Consider the following 19751-nt stretch of genomic DNA (forward strand, 5'->3'; position numbering starts at 1 on the left):
ACACCCTGGTGATTTTCGACTTTTTTTTTTTCTTTTTTTTGTAGAGACAGGATCTCACTATGCTGTCCAGGCTGGTCTTGAACTCCTGGCTCAAGTGATCCTCCTGTGACCTGCACCAGGCCTCTACTTATTGTTTATTATAATAATGCATTAGCTCTGTTTAACTTATCACCATTCATTTACATTATACCATTCTGACACTTTAATATTTTTCATTTTGCTTGAGTTTATCTTTATGATATTTCTTCTTAGGCAAAGTATAAAAGTGGCATATTTTTGAGCCATTCTAAGGCTGAGAGCCTTTTTGGCTTAGCACATGAATGATAACTTGGCTTCGTATTTAATTCTTAAGTGGCAATCTCTCTCCCTATCATCTTTTGTCATTGAGTGTGGTAGAAGAGAAGTCTGAGGCCAGTTTCTTTGTGGAAACCTAGCTTTCCTATTTGGATGCTTACAATTATTATTTTAGTTATTCTTAAAACTCAATACTTTTTCCTAGTATATGGGTCTCTTTTGATCAAAATTACTTAGATTTTAGACATCCCTTCAAATTTTAGGTTGGTATTTATTGAGCTTGGAATTGTTTTCTATTAAAACGTGATTAGTTCTATCTTCTGTTTTGTCCCTCTGGAATATAATTAATTTGTTAACTTTACAAATGTTTGTTAGGTACCTATGATGTATCATACCCTGTGTTAGGATAGGGTGGATAAAGCAGTGAACAAGAAAGAGTTGTTGCTTCCTTCATTGATTTCACAAGCTTAATAAGTGATACCAATCAAGGCACAGTACAGGATCCTGATTTCTAGAAAGATGTATATTTATAATACTTAGTAGGAGTATTCATTCTTCATTCTCTGTGCCTGCCCTCCTATTTTGTCTTATATCTGTGTCATTATGCTTTGCATTTTACACTATTGTTTCAAGCTTTTCTCTTTCTTTCTTTCTTTCTCTTTCTTTCTGTTTGTCTTTCTCTCTTTCCTTCTTTCTTTTCTTTCTTTCTTCCTTCTTTCCTGAGACAGGGTGTCACTCTGTCACCCAGTCTGAAATGCAGTGATGCAATCTCAGCTTACTTCAGCCTTAACCTCCCAGGCTCCAGCGATCCTCACACCACAGCCTCTCAAGTATCTGGCACCACAAGTGCGTGCCACCATGCCTGACTAAGTTTTGTATTTTTTTGTTTTGTGGAGATGGGGTTTTGCCATGTTTCTTAGGATGTTCTCAAACTTCTGGGCTAAGCAATCTGCCCACCTCAGCCTCCCAAAGTGCTGGGATTGCAGGCGTGAGCCACTGCACCCAGCCTCTCCACTTTTTAAAGTTTCTGAAGTTTCATTTCTACTCTTAAGTAGTTTTTAGTATACTCTAGGGTTGCACAACCATCACTTCAATCTAATCTAATTTTGGAACACTTTTATCATCCCCAAAAGAAACCCCATACCGATTAGCAGTCACTCCCCACCCTCATACCACTCCCAGCGTTTGGAAAGTACTCATCTACTTTCTGTCTCTACAGATCTGCCCACTATGGACATTTTATATAAATGAAATCATACAGTAAGTGGCCTTTTGGGTCTAGCTTCTTTCACTTATATTTTCAAGATTCATATATCTTCATGTATTTTCAAGATTCGTCCATATTGTAACATGAATCAGTATCTTACTCACTTTTATGGCCAAATAACATTCCATTATAGGGATATACCACAATTTGTTTCTCCATTCATCGTTTGAGGAACATTTGGGTTGTTTCCACTTCATAGCCATTTTGAATAATGCTGTTATCAACAATTTGTGTACAAGTTTTTATATGTTTTCACTTTTCTTGGATATTTGCCTGGGAGTGAAATTACTGAGTCCTATGAGAAGTCTATGTTTAAGTTTTTAAGGAACTACCAGACTATTTATTATGGCATCTTTACTATTTTACATTCCCACTAGCAATGTTTGTGGGTTCCAATTTTTTCACATCCTCACCAACACTTCTTATTTTCCTTTTTTTAAAAAAGATTTTAGCCATCCTTGTGGGTATGAAGTGGTATCTCATTGTGACATTAATGTACATTTCCCTAATGACTAACAATGTTAAGCATCTTTTCATATGCTTAGTGACCATTTGTGTATCTTCTTTGGAGAAATATCTGTTTAAATCTGTTGTCTGTTTTTTGATTGTCTGTCTTTTTGTTGTTGGGTTGTAAGAAATCTTTACATATTCTGGATACCAAAACTTTATTAGGTATATGATTTACAAATATTTTCTCCCATTCTGTAGGATGTTTTTCACTTTCTTGGTATTGTCTGTTGATGCACAATCATTTTCATTCTTGAGGAAGTCCAATATATATACTTTTTCTTTGATTGTTTGTGCTTTTGGTGTCATATCTAAGAAACAGTTGCCTATTCCAAGGTCATGAAGATTTATACTGATGTTTTCTTCTGAGTTTTATAGTTTTAGCTTACATTTAAGTTTTTGATACATTTAGAGTTAATTTTTGCATATGATATGAAGTAGGGATTCAAGTTTATTCTTTTGCAAATGAATATCCCGTTGTCCCAGTACAATTTGGTGAAGACTATTCTTTTCCCATTGAGTGACTGTGGCATCCTTATTGAAAACCAGTTGACCATAGATGTATGGGTTAATTTCTGGACCTGTGGTTTTATTCCATTGATCTATATATCTATTCTTTTACAAGTACCACACTGTCTTTATCACTGTAGGTTTACATAAGTTTAAAATCAGGAAGTGTGAGTCCTCTAACTTTGTTCTTCCTTTTCAAGATCATTTTGGCGATTCGGGGACTCTTGCAAATTTTAAATTACTGACAGGTATTGCAGTGAATGTGTAAATCAGTTTGGGAGTATTGTTTATAATAGTAACAATAGTAAGTCTTTCAATTGGAAGCATAGAATATTAGTCCACTTATTTGGATCTTTAATTCCTTTCAACAATGTCTTACAGTTTTCAGTTTACTACTCTTACATTTCTTTGGTTAAATTTATTTCTAATTCTTCTATTCTGTTCGATTCTATTGTATATCATTGTCAACTTTTAATTTTGGAACATTACAAAGTTACAGAAGTGTTAAAGGAATAAATAGTACAATGGAGTTGCATATACCTTACCCTTTACTTTTATTCACCAAGGTTAACATTTTCACAAATTTATTTTCTCTCTTCCTCAGTTTCCCTTTCTACTTTCTTCTTTCTTGAAAAAATATTTCTACATTTCAAGAACCTAACTTATACATGAACATTCTGAACAATGCCCTTTATGTTATTTGAGGACTGCTAATTTTATATATCTTTTCCCACAAAATCCATTGAGCATATAACAGCATTTACATGATGACAAATACTGGATTTGGGAGAAAATTCTGTTATCTGAATGTCTGCTCACATAACATCTACATCAGCATGATGGAAAATAGCTAATAATTGGCCAGATGTTTAGCTTTTCATTTGATTGGTTACTTTCAAATTATTTTCTACCCCAACCCACCTGAGGGTTACAACACACCCCATCAGTTAGAATAATTCTCAAGGGGGGAGGAAACTGTTCAGCTCTAGGTGAAGGGAGGAGGTTGGAAAAAGTCCCTCAGGTAACTCTGATATGTCCCCCTAGGGGACCATCCCGTGGCAAAGACTAAGTAGAAATGAGGCGTTTTATGAGTGAGCTGTTTCAGTGGCATCACATTGAAAATGACATCATCAATTATGGTATTTAAGTCCTCCATTTTCAAAGATGGAAAGTGTAGACTGATTTTAAGGGTAGGTTCACATGGGCAGACTGAGATAGAAACAAGATAAGACCGACTGAGGAGAACTGATCAACTTTGATGATTGTGTGAGCATATTGACACAAAACAGCTACCTTCACTATATTTCTACATAATCAGTTTGGGGATGGATGGGGAAGTGTTTGTGGAAACAATAAATCATTTTAGTCTTTTTTTTTCTTTTAACTTCTCAGTGAATTCATTCAACACGCATTTTTGGGGCAGCTATTTTCTATAGAGTATGATACCCGCTTCTGCAACTTTATATTGTATAGCCCTGAGAGTTGCCAGTTACTTGGGAATTAAAGAATCTTGAATTACTTTTAAAAAGTAGTCCAATAAATTCATTTTAGCTTTAGGAATATGAAACCAAAGCAGGTGTTACATTTGATAAGTAAATTTCCCTTACAATGCCTTTTTAAAAAGCCATGCCATAAGTAATATTTCACTTTGCTATTCTGTATGTTTGTATAAATACGTATTATATACATATATCTACATGCTCATGGTATGCAGATACACACAGTTTAATTACATTAAACCAAAGATTAATGTCTAGAATTAGGTGACTAATATACCACATGAGCTTGATCATTTAATTAATATCAAATGTTCAAACATAAAATAAAATACAAGAACTCTTACCCACACTTGAATATATAATTTACCTAGACAATTAAAAAAGATGGAATCACAGAAGTATAATGCGCTTATAACTCTGTTCCCTTTACCTTGATTAATTGTTTTGTTCCTGATCATGACTGGAAGAAGTCCCAATTTTTTAGGTCCCACTACATATACCTCCAAATAAGAAGGTCTTTCTTGTTTCCTGTGACTCAGAAAAAAAATAATAATAATAATCATGGGCAGAGCCATATCTTTGAGGTGCAAAAAGACTGTCAATTAACTACAGAAGTGACCTTGATAACTCTGGATTGTAAAATCCATGGGCAAGTTCTTTTGATAGGCACAGTTCTATCATATGCCCAATTATAAGGCAAGAGATGTTCCAAAAATTATTCCTCAGAAAAGAGTGGGGTCACTTTATAACTTTCTTATATCCAAAGGGTTTACTCTCAACTTCTTCATTTTCAAAAGTAACATCTCATTTGGAGAAAAAAAATTGAACAGCCCTAAATCACCAGTTAGTATTGTTGATAGAAATGGCTTAAGATAAAATAAATATTAAGAAATATAACACAGGTTAGTACTTATTCTGAGAGTACAATTACAAGTATTGGCTGCTGTTATAATCAAATCTTTTAAAGATCACTTTAAAACAACACCATGAATAGTCATGCTGTGAAGAACACAAATGTGCCTTTACGATGAATAGAAAACCAAAAGCTATCCAAATATAATTTGAATAGGCATCATGGCTTGGGATAATACTTTTAATGCCACACCATATATAAATGTAAAGGTGTTATATCTCAAACAGCTAAGTAGAAAGTGTAAGGAAAGCCACTGTAAAACTCTGATAACAAATGAGGCTCAGTGGTGATAAACACACTGATGTCAAAGATGTAAGGAAAGAATTTGAATAAGACTGGCATGAAGTGTGAGAGTGAACAAAGCATTGTCAAATATCAGTTATGCAATTTACTTTAGAGATTCATATCTATAATATGGAATATATGATATCATATATACGATTTTACATATCATATGATATATAACTCATATATGAATCTCTAAAGTAACATATAATAGTATTATATAATTTACTTTAATATGTAATTTATATTAATCTCTAAATTATATAATAGATATTTGGCTATTTCAAATGTATCTCAAAATTATTTATTCAAATTCAATAATTATTTTTTAAATCTTAAACAAGTCTTAACAATGTTTTAAGTCATTCCAATCAGAAGATAATGTGTTGGTCTTTTGAAATTTTGATATTTATAATGTGAAATGTCCCTGGAGTAAGGTAGCCAGATTTAGCACATAAAATACAGATTGCCTGGTTAAATTTGAATTTCAGATAGATAATGACTATTTTTTAGTACAAGGATGTCTCATGCAATATATGGGACATACACTAAAATAAAATCAGTTATTTATTCAGATTTAACAAAGTGTTTTTTATTTCATCTAGCAACACTTTCCTGAGAAGAATTAACATTTTACCCTTTTATGTTTGAAAGGAATGAGTGGGGGAAACTGTTAATAGGGTTTTCAGTATGCGGATTTTCGAGGCAGATTTATTTTCTTGATTCCCAGACATTGAAAAATGGGAGCAATCCCAGCCCATCATGTTGACTCAGTACTTACTAAACCCTGTCCAAAATAACCCCTTTCTCTGTTTTCATGTTGTCTTTCTCTCCCACAGCTGATAGATCTATTTTTTACTTTCACTCTGTAGAGCTATTTCAGACAGAAATTGCATGAAGGATGCCATATCAAACAGAGTAACGTTGTGCAGGATGCTGGAAAGAACTGTTTGGGGGGCTGCACGTTACTCTAATGATGGGAAATATTCAGTTCGTAAGGGAAACATTCCTCTAAGGTGTATTCCAGAGACATATTAAAAAATCATAAAATTGGAAATTCTTCTTATCATCTTACCAGCCTTCAAAAAAAGGTTTTTAAAAAAGGGTAACACGTAGGACCCAGTGTTATTTCTGCATGACATTAGCGCCCATTACTGTTCTGCATACATTATAAACATTACACAAGGGTCATCATGAACCCTGCAGTGCAAATTTTCATAAGGCGATTTATTCCTACCTAGTGGGCACTTAAACCTCCTTTGTGTATAGGAGCAGAGTGTGTTCCAGCAATAAATAGCAGAGAAAGCACTATCGTGTCTCTCTTTTTCCCCAACCAGTGCAGACCTTGGTGGATAGACTAATTCTTCTCCTGTTTTTAACCACAGAATGCATGCTCCGGCACTACTACAAAAGTCACACTACTATAGATAGTCTGTTATTGGTTAACTAGACAAAGCCCAACAGGTCGGGTGACCTATTTTTGCTTTTTGACAGTGCAAGTCAAAGTACTTAACTTCAATCACGATCTCATTTACAAACCCCCCAAAATAAAAAGCATGACAGTGAACACTAATATGATGGTAATTTCATATTGTTTCTGCTTATGAATTTGTCTTTCCCTTATTAATCATCCAATAAAGTACTGACACTGCAGAATCCTGACGTGGCTCAACAAACCATGTACTAAGGACAGTAGCACCCTAAAGGAAGAGGCTACAGCCAAACTGGAGAAGCGCAAAGCTTTTATTAACACCAGAGGCCCATTAGAGTGCTCTCTGTTCACCTTCAGTGGAGCAATAAATGAAGAGAGCTCCACCGGAGAGGACTCCTACTGTCTTTGTGCTGGTAATGCACAGCCAAGCTGTAGTCATGTTGTAACGCTTGTAAGAAACAGATGTTCCTTCCTTGACAAATCTCCTTTCTTGATTTATTATTCATTTGCTCAAATCACAATGGAAAGTCTTTGGCCCATTAATTAAATTCCAAGCAAAATAAAATTTGCAGCAGAACTCATTACTGGTAAATGACTTTGACACTTCATCAGATTTGAAGGTAAAATAGGCGACTTTAGGAAGTTAAAGGTGGAGGGAGCCTAGGCCTTTTCTGCAACCACTGCAAGATGATAAAGATTGTGATGAAATTTTTATGTTAAGTACTGATCTTGGAAAGTTCAATTTTCTCCTCCTTATCTGCCCCCACCCCATCTCTATCCCCACCGTGATCTACTTTCTGACTTCCTTTAAAGGAAGCCCTGAAGGAGACATTTAGATTTCAAATATGTTTGTGTATGTACGTATTATATCTTGTTCCAAACACCAAAGCACATATTTGTTTTCAGTATGCAGAGAAGCTTGGCACATTGTGTATTTGATGTATTACCTTTTGAATAAAGGTCCAAGGGAAATCTAATAATCACGAACTGCAGCATGATAAACGAATTAAAACTAGAACTTGGAGAATGGAACAAAGGGAGTTTTGACATCCTGATCCAAACATCCAGAAATATTATCTAAAGTGAAGCAAAAATGTGAGATTTCCAAGCTATGCATGACTTAACCAAATCACGAACAACCCAAAGGGGAAAGATAAATGCTTTCAGCAGAAACGCAGAACTCATGGTTTTCTTCAGAAATAGAATACATCAGAATTTTGAAAATGTGAGACACACAACTAGGTTATACAACAAAGTTTGCATGGAAAGTGGAATTCTATTTCTGTTTATGTAATGCCAGTTTTGACTGTGTGTCTTATTAATGAAATCTATCTTATCCCAATGATTCAAATACACTTTCCACATGTAATTGTGTATTGTGATACTTCTCTCCTGCAGTTATTTATATACTAAAGGAGTCAAAGATTAAGGGTTTTTTTCTCCATTTTTTAGAGGATGTTGCACCTTGAATCTAGGCAAGTTGTCAGCAAATACCATATCAAAAATGCCTGTGCCATCCACTTAAAGCAAACGTCTTATATGAGGCATATGAGAAAATATAAAAAGATGAATGAAAAATGGTGGCAAACTTGAAACAAAATATAAAGATATTTCCATCATTTCAAGGATCGGGTTAAAATACCCAGGTGTTTAAAATTAAGATGAAATGAGGTTGATACCAGATGTGGTAAGTTTTTCAATGAACATCAAAGTCATGGGTTAACAGTATTTAGTAAGTAAGCCTCAGTAACATCCTCAAAATGTAGACACCTTTAATTAAAGATATGTGATAATTCAGTAAGAGTTAGTGCTGAATTCTTTTGTACCATGTCAAACTGTGTTTGTCACACAAATGAGGTGGCTCCAAGGGAGAAGGGTAATGTTAACATATTTAGGAAAATTGTGTATTTTATCTAAAAAGATTGGTAAGATGTTTATAATTTATTTATAATTTTATAAATTTATAATTTATGTTTATCAGAAATTTAAGCAGACTGACAAAGCTTCCATTTGCAAAGAAAAATATATATATATCATATACACTTAAAAAGAGCAGTTTCATTTGTAGTGAGCTATTTTTCAACAGGACAAACTGCCCTGCCTCAGCTATCTCAATTGGGCTGTCTGTCTTCAGTTTCATCCTTTCTACTTCTTTGGAAAAATAAAAATACAAGAAATAAAGAAATTCGAGGGGAAAACATCACAATGAAAGATTTAGAAAAAAGACTCCTGCAAATCACAGAGCCAAAGAAAGTCAAGATCACATGTTATGAAGTTGAAAGAAGGGTGGAGTCTAGTTATTGATCCTGCTGAGACTGTTGCCTTTGTCCTGGCCAAATGAAGGATCCTTTTGGCGTAATGCTAGATAATACAGGACTTTACAAAGAAGAAGGAAGTTTTATAAATTGTGAGTCTAAGTCATATTTTTAATTTAACAAACATACCAGAGGCTTTCTATCAAATAGGTAACAGCCTTCAAAGTAGTCACCTTAGTTGATGATCCACTTACTCTAATGGCACTGTCACTGCTAAAAAAAATTCCTATGACTCCATATGAAATGCCTTGAGAATCAGTGCCATTTATTTAGAGTCACATTTCTTTTTAGATCATTGATGCTATTATACCACTAACTATTAAATTATCCATCCAATTTTACTTCTATATGGCATTTGGCTAATTCCAAAAAACAAACCCATCCTCAACAAAGTATATCAATTTGCCACTAATCAGGACATTCTCAGGTTCTCAAGGTTATTTCAAAAAGGGAGTTATAAAATGTTGTTTGGACAAGACTGCATTAATGGAATTTATGTGTATTTTCCCAAGGTGACAACTTGGAAGTGGGTACCACTCATTTGAATGAATTAGTTCTAGCTTATTAGCTAAAATGTCATATTATGGTCATACAGATGCTCTAGAGAGTAAAGAGAGTGGTATATGGAGATCTCTGTTCCCTTATATATTTTTTATCATACTAATAGTACTGAAAGTGGAGGCATGAATGTAATAACGTCCCAGACCCCTACAACATCTGTTCTTTACCTTAAAATAAAAATAACAGTTTTTAAAGCTTTAAAGACGCATATCTATTCTTTAAACACCACAAATAAAAGTATTCAGAGAATATACTCTATTTATTCTGCTTAAATGAAACAGTAAGTATTTATCACCTAAATTATTATGAAAAAAAAAGATTAGTCTTGGGGCAACTGACAAGAAAAGATATAAATACAAAGATCACTCTACAAAATGGAATAAAAATTGAAGGATATCAGGAGCTAAAGATTAGTAAAAAAAATAACAAGATCTCTCAAGGAAAATTAATTGAACAAAAATGTACTTTTAAAAAAAAGGCTAGGTGCAGTGTCTCACGCCTATAATCCCAGCACATTGGGAGGCCAAGGCAGAAGGATCATTTGAGGCCAAGAGTTGGAGATCAGTTTGGGAAACATAGTGAAACTCCTATCTCTTCAAAATTAAAAATTAAAAAATTAGCCATGTTTGGTGGCATACACCTGTAGTCCCAGATGGTTGAGAGGCTGAGGCGGGAGGATTGTATGAGTCCAGGAGCCTGAGGCTGCAGTGAGCTATGATCATGCCATTGCACTCCAGCCTGGGCAAAAGAGTGAGACTTCATCTCTGAAAAAATAAAAATAAAAAAGTTTTTAAAAAATTAAAAGAAGGAGGAGGAAGAGGCAATGGCAGTGGATTTTTTTCTTCAGTGGTTGGTAAAGGAGGAAGGGGTCACAAACATCAAATATAAGAAAAAGGAGAGAAAAACTACACCTGTTGTTCCACCCAGTAGATGAAGAACTGAAAAACGAAGTGTTGGGAACTATGGTCAGTACCTGGGTAACGGGATCATTCATACCTCAAACTTCAGCATCATGCAGTATGCCCAAATAACAAACTTACACATGTACCCCACCCCCAAAATAAAATAAAAATGGAGAAAAAAAGAAAAACAGTATCAAGATTTGGTGGCATATTCATAGTTCAGTGGTACCATAGTAGACATTTTGGCTGAACGAATTAGTTGCTTAAAACAGTGGGTTTCAGGCTGCCATTCAAAGTCCTACTTTCTAATTTCCTCCCATGATTTTAGACTCTACCTTTAACTTCACAGGGCCTCCTTGGAAACAAACATCCTTTTAGTAGGAGATTGTATGTGTCAGGTATATGGATCATTAGGAATTCATGCAATTTACAGCAAAAGTAGTTTCAAAGGGTAATTCAAAGGATTCTATGTCCATTAGGGGGATAGTTAACAAGCTTTTAAGAACAGCAGATTAATTAATCTATGCCTGTATGATAATAAACATATTTGTATAAATAACATACTGTGAGAGTTCAGGTACTTGTTTGGAGAAAAAACCCAAAAGACTAATAAAGTCTATGTATTGTATGCTCCCTTATCATGCAAAATAAAATACTAAAGTTAGAAAACACCAAATATTATCCAAGTGGAATTCTGTTATGTTACTGAAGGAAAAAAATAAAGATCTATGCAAATTCTTAGGGAATACTACTATAACTGCTTGATCCCAACCTCTAGAATAAAATAGAATTTGAGATCTATGCATTTTCATTCAATATTCCAAAGCCACATATCATAGTGGCCTACATTCTAGACTCATTGCTATTATGTCCTCTCAACAGTATATCCTCACAGTCAGATGGTCAGTTTCTTCTCTGTCAGTGCAGCCTAGACTCAATGAGTATCAGCTCACTGTAAATAATTTCATGTTGAGACGTCAAGTAAGAGAGTTCCACTGTGACCCTATGAGTGGAAAAGTAGCAAAAAGCATCCAGGAAAACCCAAGGAAGCTCAGCACTGCAGGAGTAGAAGGAAAAGGAGTGCAGACCCAGCTGTCTTGCCACTGAAGTCCTCTTTATGGTGTCTCTCTCTGTCTCTCTCTCTCTCTCTCTCTGAAGGTCTTCAGTTCAAAATACAGAAGAATATATTGGATGTTTACTGTCTGGCCATGAAGCACTTCTTTATTTTCCTCTCCTGAATGTATTTTCACTCTCATTGCTACATATCTTTGATTAGATCAATATACATAATATCCAACATGAGCAGTAAGGGAAGAGAGCACTGGCCCCTGGAATGTAATAGATGGAAGCCAGGGTCACAGACTGACCAGGCTTCTCAGTAACCAGCCTTCCACACAGAGTTGGCTGTCACTGGGAATTTTTTAAACGGCTATTAGAATCAGAATATCAAGACTTGTGTCCCAAGACTGATCCTGATTAGCTTTGAAACCTCAGGCAAGTAAGTCACTGATCTCTCTGAGATCCAGTCTCCTCATCTAGAAAGTATGAAGTTTATAATCCTGAATCCTTTCCCAATCTAACATTCTAGGATGTTGTGCATTATTTTGAATTGATTTCAGGTCTTATTTCAGACTCTGAGCTATACACTTAGGAATGAGAAATTTCACAGCATTATAATTACAGCTACTCATGAGTATTATGTATGAGCACTGGGAAAGAAGGTTTTCTGTATGTATACGTTACTCTTTCCAACAATCCTTAATCTATCTTTGAAGATGAGAAAACTGATATTCAAATATACTAAAGAGCTTTTCCAAAGTCACATAACTGTTAAGAGGCTGAGCTGAGACTGAAACCCAACACTTTAACACTTTTTCCGTTACACTACAGTGCCTTCTCCAGGATCTCAAGTAAGGCATCTCTTAGAAACCCACAGGAGCATTTTGGCAAGGATAAAAAAGTTGAAGATGAAAACCTATACTGACCAATAAAGGTGAAAACTCAGCACTAGTAATTACATAAACACACACATCCCTTGCACAAATAACTTTGGAAACTCTTTAAGTTAGAACATAGAGAGAGAAGATTTCCTCCCTAACACTGAAATATGTCCCAAGGGAGGATTTAAACATAGCTCCAATCAGTACAGAATACTGATTGTTCATTTATTTGGTTAAAGAAACATTTAACCAAATGTTTGTCTTAAGCAACATAAGGCCACATCCTAACACTTGGGTGATGTCTTAAGCATCTCCCAAGTGTCAAGTTTGATGAAGGGCCCTGGGGATACACAGCCTCTACTTTTGGAGCGGTCTTAACCATAGCAAGCACATCCTGGACTATGGCTGACACGGTGTGGCTCTGTGACCCCACCCAAATCTCACCTTGAATTGTAATAATCCACACGTGTCATGGGAGGGACCCTATGGGAGGTAATTGAACTATGGGGGCACATTTTTCCCATGCTGTTCTCATGATAGTGAATAAGTCTCATGAGATCTGATGGTTTCATAAAGGGAAGTTCCCCTGCACAGGCCCTCTTGCCTGCTGCCATGTAAGGCATGTCTTTGCTCTTCCTTCGTCTTCTGCCATGATTGTGAGGCCTTCCTAGCCATGTGGAACTGTTAGCCCACTAAACCTTTTTCCTTTATAAATTACTCAGTCTCAGGTATGTCTTTATTAGCAGTGTGAGAACAGACTAATACAATGCACACAGTGGGGAGTACAGAGAAGTATGAAGGAGGATTTCCAAACCAGCCTGGATATTAGGGAAGACTCAAGATAATATGCTACAAAAACTGAATCTTGAAGACTCAGTATGTGTTATCCAGAGGACATGCCACGGGGTAGTGGAGGAGAACAGAAAAATGAGAAAAGGTTTCTCAGGCAGAGGAAACCACATGTTCAAGGTGGCAGGAAGGTCCATGGAAGGGACTCTGCCTGGATTATAAGTTGCATATATATAGAAGCATGGTTGGTGATGAGGCTAGAGAAAAGGGAATGGACCAGATCAAGAAAGTCTGTAGCATCTTAGTTAAAAGATTTAACTCTGTCCTTAAGGCAACTGGAACTCTGAAGGAATTTTAAGACAAAGAGTAGTGTAATGAAATTTTTGTATAGAAAGCTTCCCATGGCAGAGGCATGAAGGACCTGCCAGAATAAGACAAGGTACAAGACCAAGATGAAACTGGGATCAAGAAGATATGATTGAAAACCTCAAAAATGATGTTCAGAGTTGAACCACACAACAGAAACCCTGATAATGTTCTATAAGAAAGCTGTTGACAAAATGCTATAGGAGTGTGACCTGCAAAGCCATGCAAGGGTCTCATGCTCATAAGAGCCCTGAGTTTGGTGTATGCTCTGCTGTTGGCATTGTGTGTTTTGTAGGTGAAGTGTGATGGGGTGATGGGGCAATGGAGCATAAGCCTAAGCAGAGGAGGTACACACAATATGTGTGTCTGCTGTTTCTTGACATCTCATTTACGTATAGTGTTTGCAGTGCCCCATGAGCACAGAATTACAGTGGACTCATGATGTGTAGAAGTTCAAAGCAAATACAAGATCAGCGTGTTATATCTATGATTGAGTAAGCAAGGAAGCTGACAGCCATGAGAGGTTTCCTTCTAGTTTCCATCTGAGCCAGAAATGCTTCAAACACAGAAAAAGGCAATAACATTCTAAGAAACATTAATGACTAGCGAACTCTATCATACCCTTACCTGAGTTACTTCTTTATACTCTACTTACGGTGAAAACAATGACACAGAGGAAAAGGGAATGACACAGAAACCCATAATTCCTTTTTTTTTAGTTTAGTGCTTCTTTACCTATCACCACTAAGCCAAAGGTAGGATAGAAAGTGATAACAGAATATATTTGCATGAAAAAGTGAAATGAAAACAGTTGCGTTTCTTTTGTGCAAAGTAAGAAAAGACATGTATGTTTGAGCTGTGAAATAGAAAATATGTAATTTTGGTGATTCTGCATATGATTAAATGCTTTTATATTTGAATTTAAAGTTTGTATTGCACAACATAAGGATGAATGGTTAAATTGATGCTGATAATCAAAAATTTTTATTTTTCTTTACTTAGAATGACATTTAATAGCAAATAAATAGCGTCACGACAAGTCAAGAGAGAGACCATGGAAGACAAGAACAAGTTTTATGTTTTAGTGCCTTCAACATCACTTTTTTTCTCTGCTTTGTGAAAACGGGACCCTGCATTTTTATTTTGCACCGAGCCCTGCAAATTGTGTAACTAACTCTGGTTCTAGGTTTGCAGAGATTCATAGAGATGGTGTTAAACATGAACATTTCCAAGTGGAGGAAGAATGACTGTGAGTATTCATGTGTAGTCTATGAACTGAAGCTGATCTCTAAAGTGTTTCATGATGAAATGTTAAGATATAGCAATTGAGAGCATTTAGAAAGATTATAGCAATTTGACAATAATTTTATGTCTGCTGAATCTAGTCTATTATCAATTTTTATTGAAAAATAAAAACATTTGGACTTGTGTTTTATAGGGACTTGGGGTGCCTAATTCATTTCCTAGCAATTCACTTTTTATTCCATCTTACAAAAATATCAGCGTAACAGGTGGGAAATTAAAACAAACAAACCAACAAAAGCCTGTTCTTTCCTTACAGATCATTCGAGAAGCCTAGATCTCTTCCTGCAGTGTAGATTGCATGCACTTTGTCCACAAGCTGCTTTTGCTTATATTATTCTGTTTTTGCAGGGATGTGATCATTTTTAGGACAGATGTTCAAACTCTTTCTAGAAACAGTGACAAGGGGTTTCTATTATTGCACAACTACTTCTGGAAGAAACTGGCCTATAACAATTAAGAATGTTCCTGGCTAACTGCAACTTTCTCTCATGCTTTCTTTTCCTCCACAGTTTGTCTGCTCCCAAATCTGGGGCTATAGAGGCCTCATCCTTTCCTGTCCTCCCATTCTACCCATTCAGCTTTGTCTGTCCTCATTATGTGAAGGAAACACTTCCAGGAACCTTCGATTGTCTCCCTCTTCTGTCCTCCATCTGGATTTACCAAGTCTGGTGGGTTTTCAAACTTGGCTACCTGTTACAATCACCTGGGGAGCTTTTCTAAAAAAATTCCTAAACTTCACCTTCAGTTTTTTAATATTATTGCTCTGGGATAGGTCCCAGAGCACAGTGTTTTTTAAAAGCTCCTTTGGAGATTCTAATGGACACGCTCACTGAGGCCCTTGGAAAACTCACTGCTCATTTCCTCTGCAACTACATTTCTGCTGTAGCTCCGTTTTCAGCTACATAATTTGCAGGGCTCAGTGCAAAATATGAATAAAAATGCAGAGCATTAAAGGTGACATTAAATGTACTGAAATATAAACCCTCTTGTTTCCTTCTATGGGCTCTCTCTTGATTTGTTTTGATGTTATTTGTTATTGAGTGTCATTCTAAGTAAATTAAAATTAAAATTTTAATTATTGGTCTTTGGGCTGCAGATCATGATAAACAGTTCAACAACAGACCAATTCATTCTATTCCTAATGAGGTAATATGGTTCACTTGTGTCATTGGGGTTACTGGCCATTGCCTTTGCTTATATCCAACGGACCACTATCAGGAAAGAGTGCATGTCGCAGAGAAAGCTGTTCCAACAGGACTGCCTGGGGGATGGTGACTCTGCTGCTTTCTAGCTGTGTGACCTTGGACAAGTTTCTTAGCCTCCATGTGCATCAGTTTCCCCATCTGTAAAATGGAGGTACTAATAATACTTAGGATTCTTTAAAATATTTAATCAGCAAATACAGTCATATGCTGCATAATGACGTTTCAGTTAATGACAGAGCATATATACAATGATGGTCCTAGGTGTGTAGTCAGCTATATCACGTAGCTTTGCGTAAGCACAGTCTATGATGTTCAGACAATGAAATCATCTAACTATGCATTTCTCAAAACCTATCCCTATCGTTAAGTGATTCATGACTGTTTAAGTAAACTACTTTTAAAACAGTGCTTGGTACATAGTTAGCATTATATAAATGCTTGTTAAAATGATAATAAACCAGATTTTCTGCAGCACCTACTCAAGTATACTTTAGGATGCCTATCCTCAGTTCTCTTTCTCTCTTTATGTAACTTAGTTCCATATTGTACTGATAACCTTTGATATGAGCTGCCTTGTTTTCCATCTCTTTCAGTTAAACGTTTCTTTTTCATTTCACCCATTCTTCTCCTCTTTCCTGCCAGTCTCAGAGATCAATGGATCCTTGGTTCCTCTCCCAGGTAACCACCCTTACTCATGCATTAGTTTCCATCCCCTGTTCCAAGGCCTTGCTCCAAACGTCGTGCTCCTCTCTCTTCTCCATGGTTAGATTATGAGCCCCATTATAAAAACACGCTCAGGTCTTCTTACTCAGATAAAACCCTTCCTTCATTCTGACTGCTGTTCAAATTCTCATTTCCCCTTCCTTTCATGGTCATCAAGCTGCTTTTGGTACTCTTGCTAGAAGTTTCTTTGTGAACAACATTCCTAAACTTGTTAAACCTCTAAAGATCAGTTTTTTAAATAAGTCTAATACTTCTGCTCAAGAAGTCACTCAGAGCCGAGTGCGGTAGCTCACACCCTGTAATCCCAGCACTTTGGGAGGCCGAGGAGGGTAGATCACCTGAGGTCAGGAGTTCGAGACCAGCCTGGCCAATGTAGTGAAACCCTGTCTCTACTAAAAATACAAAAATTAGCTGGGTGTGGTTACACATCCCTATAATCCCAGCTACTTGGGAGTCTGAGGCAGAATTGCTTGAACCCGGGAGGCGGAGACTGCAGTGAGCCGAAATCGTACCATTGCACTCCAGCCTAACAACAAAAGTGAAACTCCATCTAAAAATAAAGTCTCTCCTTCCTTGACTCTCATGATGCTCCATATTCTGCTTCTCACTTACCTCTGTATTCCTTTACTGTCTAATTTACTGATGGTTTTTTTTGGGGGGGAACACGCTAATGTAGTGTTTCCTAAAGATCTGAGTTGAACTCTGATTTTTTATCTTTATTCTCTCTCCCTTGATAGCCACATTCAATGTCTTGATTTATTTATGCAGATGAAATGGAATTCTCTTTCCATTTCAGCCTGTATTTTCAACTACCAACTGGACGTCACTACCTTACTCTCACAAAGACATTTCAGACTCTTGATGGATGAGACCCAATAACCACTTTTCTAAGCCTCCCGTGTTTCCTAATTTTATGAAATGCATCACCTTCCTGGTGGCAAAACAAACTTGAAACATCAGTGTTAGATAGTATGATGTCACTTTCCTCAGTTTTCTCTCCTTACAACCCAGAATAAAGTCTATCAATTCTATCTCCACAGTGTCTTTGACAATTGGTTTCTTATATCTGTTCTCACTTCCAAAAGCAGATTTTAAAACTTCGTTACCTCTTGGCAGAGCTTCTGCAATGTCTTTGACTCTGCCTCTGGTCTCCCTATGTCTAATTCATCTTGGACAGTGCTTGCTACTACAGAGCTCTGATCGTGTCACATTCCAAAAGCTTAAAAGGCTCCCTGTTACCTAAAAAGTAAGAATTAATTTCTTAACCCAGTATGTGAGGTCTTCTACAATCTAGTCTCAAATTACTTTCCAGTGCCCCACGCTGGAGCCAAACCCAACTACTCAGTGTTTCCATACTTGTACTAACGTATCTTACTTCTGTGTTTTCTTGCTTCAGCACCCTCAACCAAACTCCATTTACCTGACTATGCTCAAATTTTACCTTTTTTTTTTCTCAGTGGTGGCTTGAGTGGGATTTAGAAACAAGGCCAGGGGCTTATCCCTCCGAATCAGGGCTATTTGGCAAATGTAGATGGAAAGGTAGACCTACTTACTTCAGGTCTCCATGATGACAAGAGCATGGTGGTCTAGAGGGCCACTCAACCTGGATGAATGAATCGGTTAGTGCTCAAAGAGGGTCACCATCCCTCAGGCAGGGTGAATCACGACTAGATGCTGAGAAGTCATCTGCAACAGAAATCAGCGTAAAGTAACAACATCAGTATGTGGATTGTTAAAAACTTTAAACACACACTTACATAAGACACTTGCAATTGCTAATGCTGTGATTTAATCATTTAAAGTATTTAGGACTTCATGTCCAATGGATGGTGTTGTATTATGGGGATGATAGCCGTAGAATGCCTGAGCTGTATCTTATTCCAGCTTTGTCTCTTCTTTCCAGAACTCCCTGACACATCATGTCTTCTTTTTCAGCCTCATTTATCCACGCAGCATTAGTCACACAGCTCAAGAAGAAGCCCCACCCCAAAATATAGCTCTCCCTACCTCTTGTTCCCTGCACCCTTAGCCTTTGCCACAAGCCACCCCCATGGAAAGCTTATTACCAAGAACCTGATTCCTTTAGGGAAATAAATATGTACTCTGATTATACAATGCTTTATTTTTCAGTTGATAACTAAGCTTGTCAAAGAGTTTAGTTTTACTTTAAGAAGAACTTTCAAACTTTGCCAACTCAATGCCACCTAAATATTCCAGAGGTCAAGTATATGGAGCAATAGCACTAGAAATGGAAAAGGAAAAAAATTAAGATAAAATACAAAGGGAAAAGAGAGAAAGCACAGAGCAAATTGTGAAAATTAGAGCTTAAGCCATGTATAAAGTTAATATTTTAGAGAAAAAGACAATAAATTGAGGTTACTTTTGTATTGGTCTAAAATGCACAGCCCAGCTAGACCCGTCTTCCTGCACTATTTATGCTCAGATATTACAAGGCAACGAAATGTGTTCTCCTAAGTAGAGAATGGATATTTAAGTCTCTTTGCTATAGGTCAGTTTCCTCTCTTTCAAAACACCAAATTACGTCTAGTAGTTAGAACCATAAACCCTTGGGTTAAATTGCTTCTTATAAGTGGTTAATGATATAAGAATGTGACTTCCGCTAAAGCAAGAGAAGAGGCAGAAATGCAGGGATAATTTGAAAATCCCAGAGCTGACTTCAGGTGTGACCATGGAAAAGTCATGAAGCCTCTGGGCCCAAGTTTTTACGCCATGGAATGATGACTTGGATTTTGATGAAAACCCTTTGAGCCGCTCTCGAAGTCAGCATATGACAAGATATTTTCCCAGCAGCCAAAACATTCTCTATACTAATGATGGCTTGATTTTTTTTTTCAGAAAGATAGACACAAATATTAGAGATCAGTCAATGATTAAATGAAGTTTTCTGCTGCACAAAATAATGATATAAATCTCCAGG

The 19751-nt window shown here is 36.5% G+C and overlaps 1 long non-coding RNA gene across 1 annotated transcript in view; it reads right to left on the bottom strand.

Moving 5' to 3' along the window:
* LOC105722267 (uncharacterized) overlaps positions 1 to 18495 on the bottom strand; it is a 113791-nt gene extending 95296 nt beyond the window's left edge. The window contains exon 1 of the long non-coding RNA XR_001108533.3: positions 18367 to 18495. This is a non-coding gene — a long non-coding RNA (uncharacterized LOC105722267). The remainder of the gene's footprint in view (positions 1 to 18366) is intronic.
* Positions 18496 to 19751: the final 1256 nt, after the last annotated feature.

This window comes from Aotus nancymaae, unplaced genomic scaffold, assembly GCF_030222135.1.
Source record: "Aotus nancymaae isolate 86718 unplaced genomic scaffold, 86718_ANA_hifiasm-v0.15.2.pri h1tg000032l_0, whole genome shotgun sequence".
Classification (NCBI taxonomy): domain Eukaryota; kingdom Metazoa; phylum Chordata; class Mammalia; order Primates; family Aotidae; genus Aotus; species Aotus nancymaae.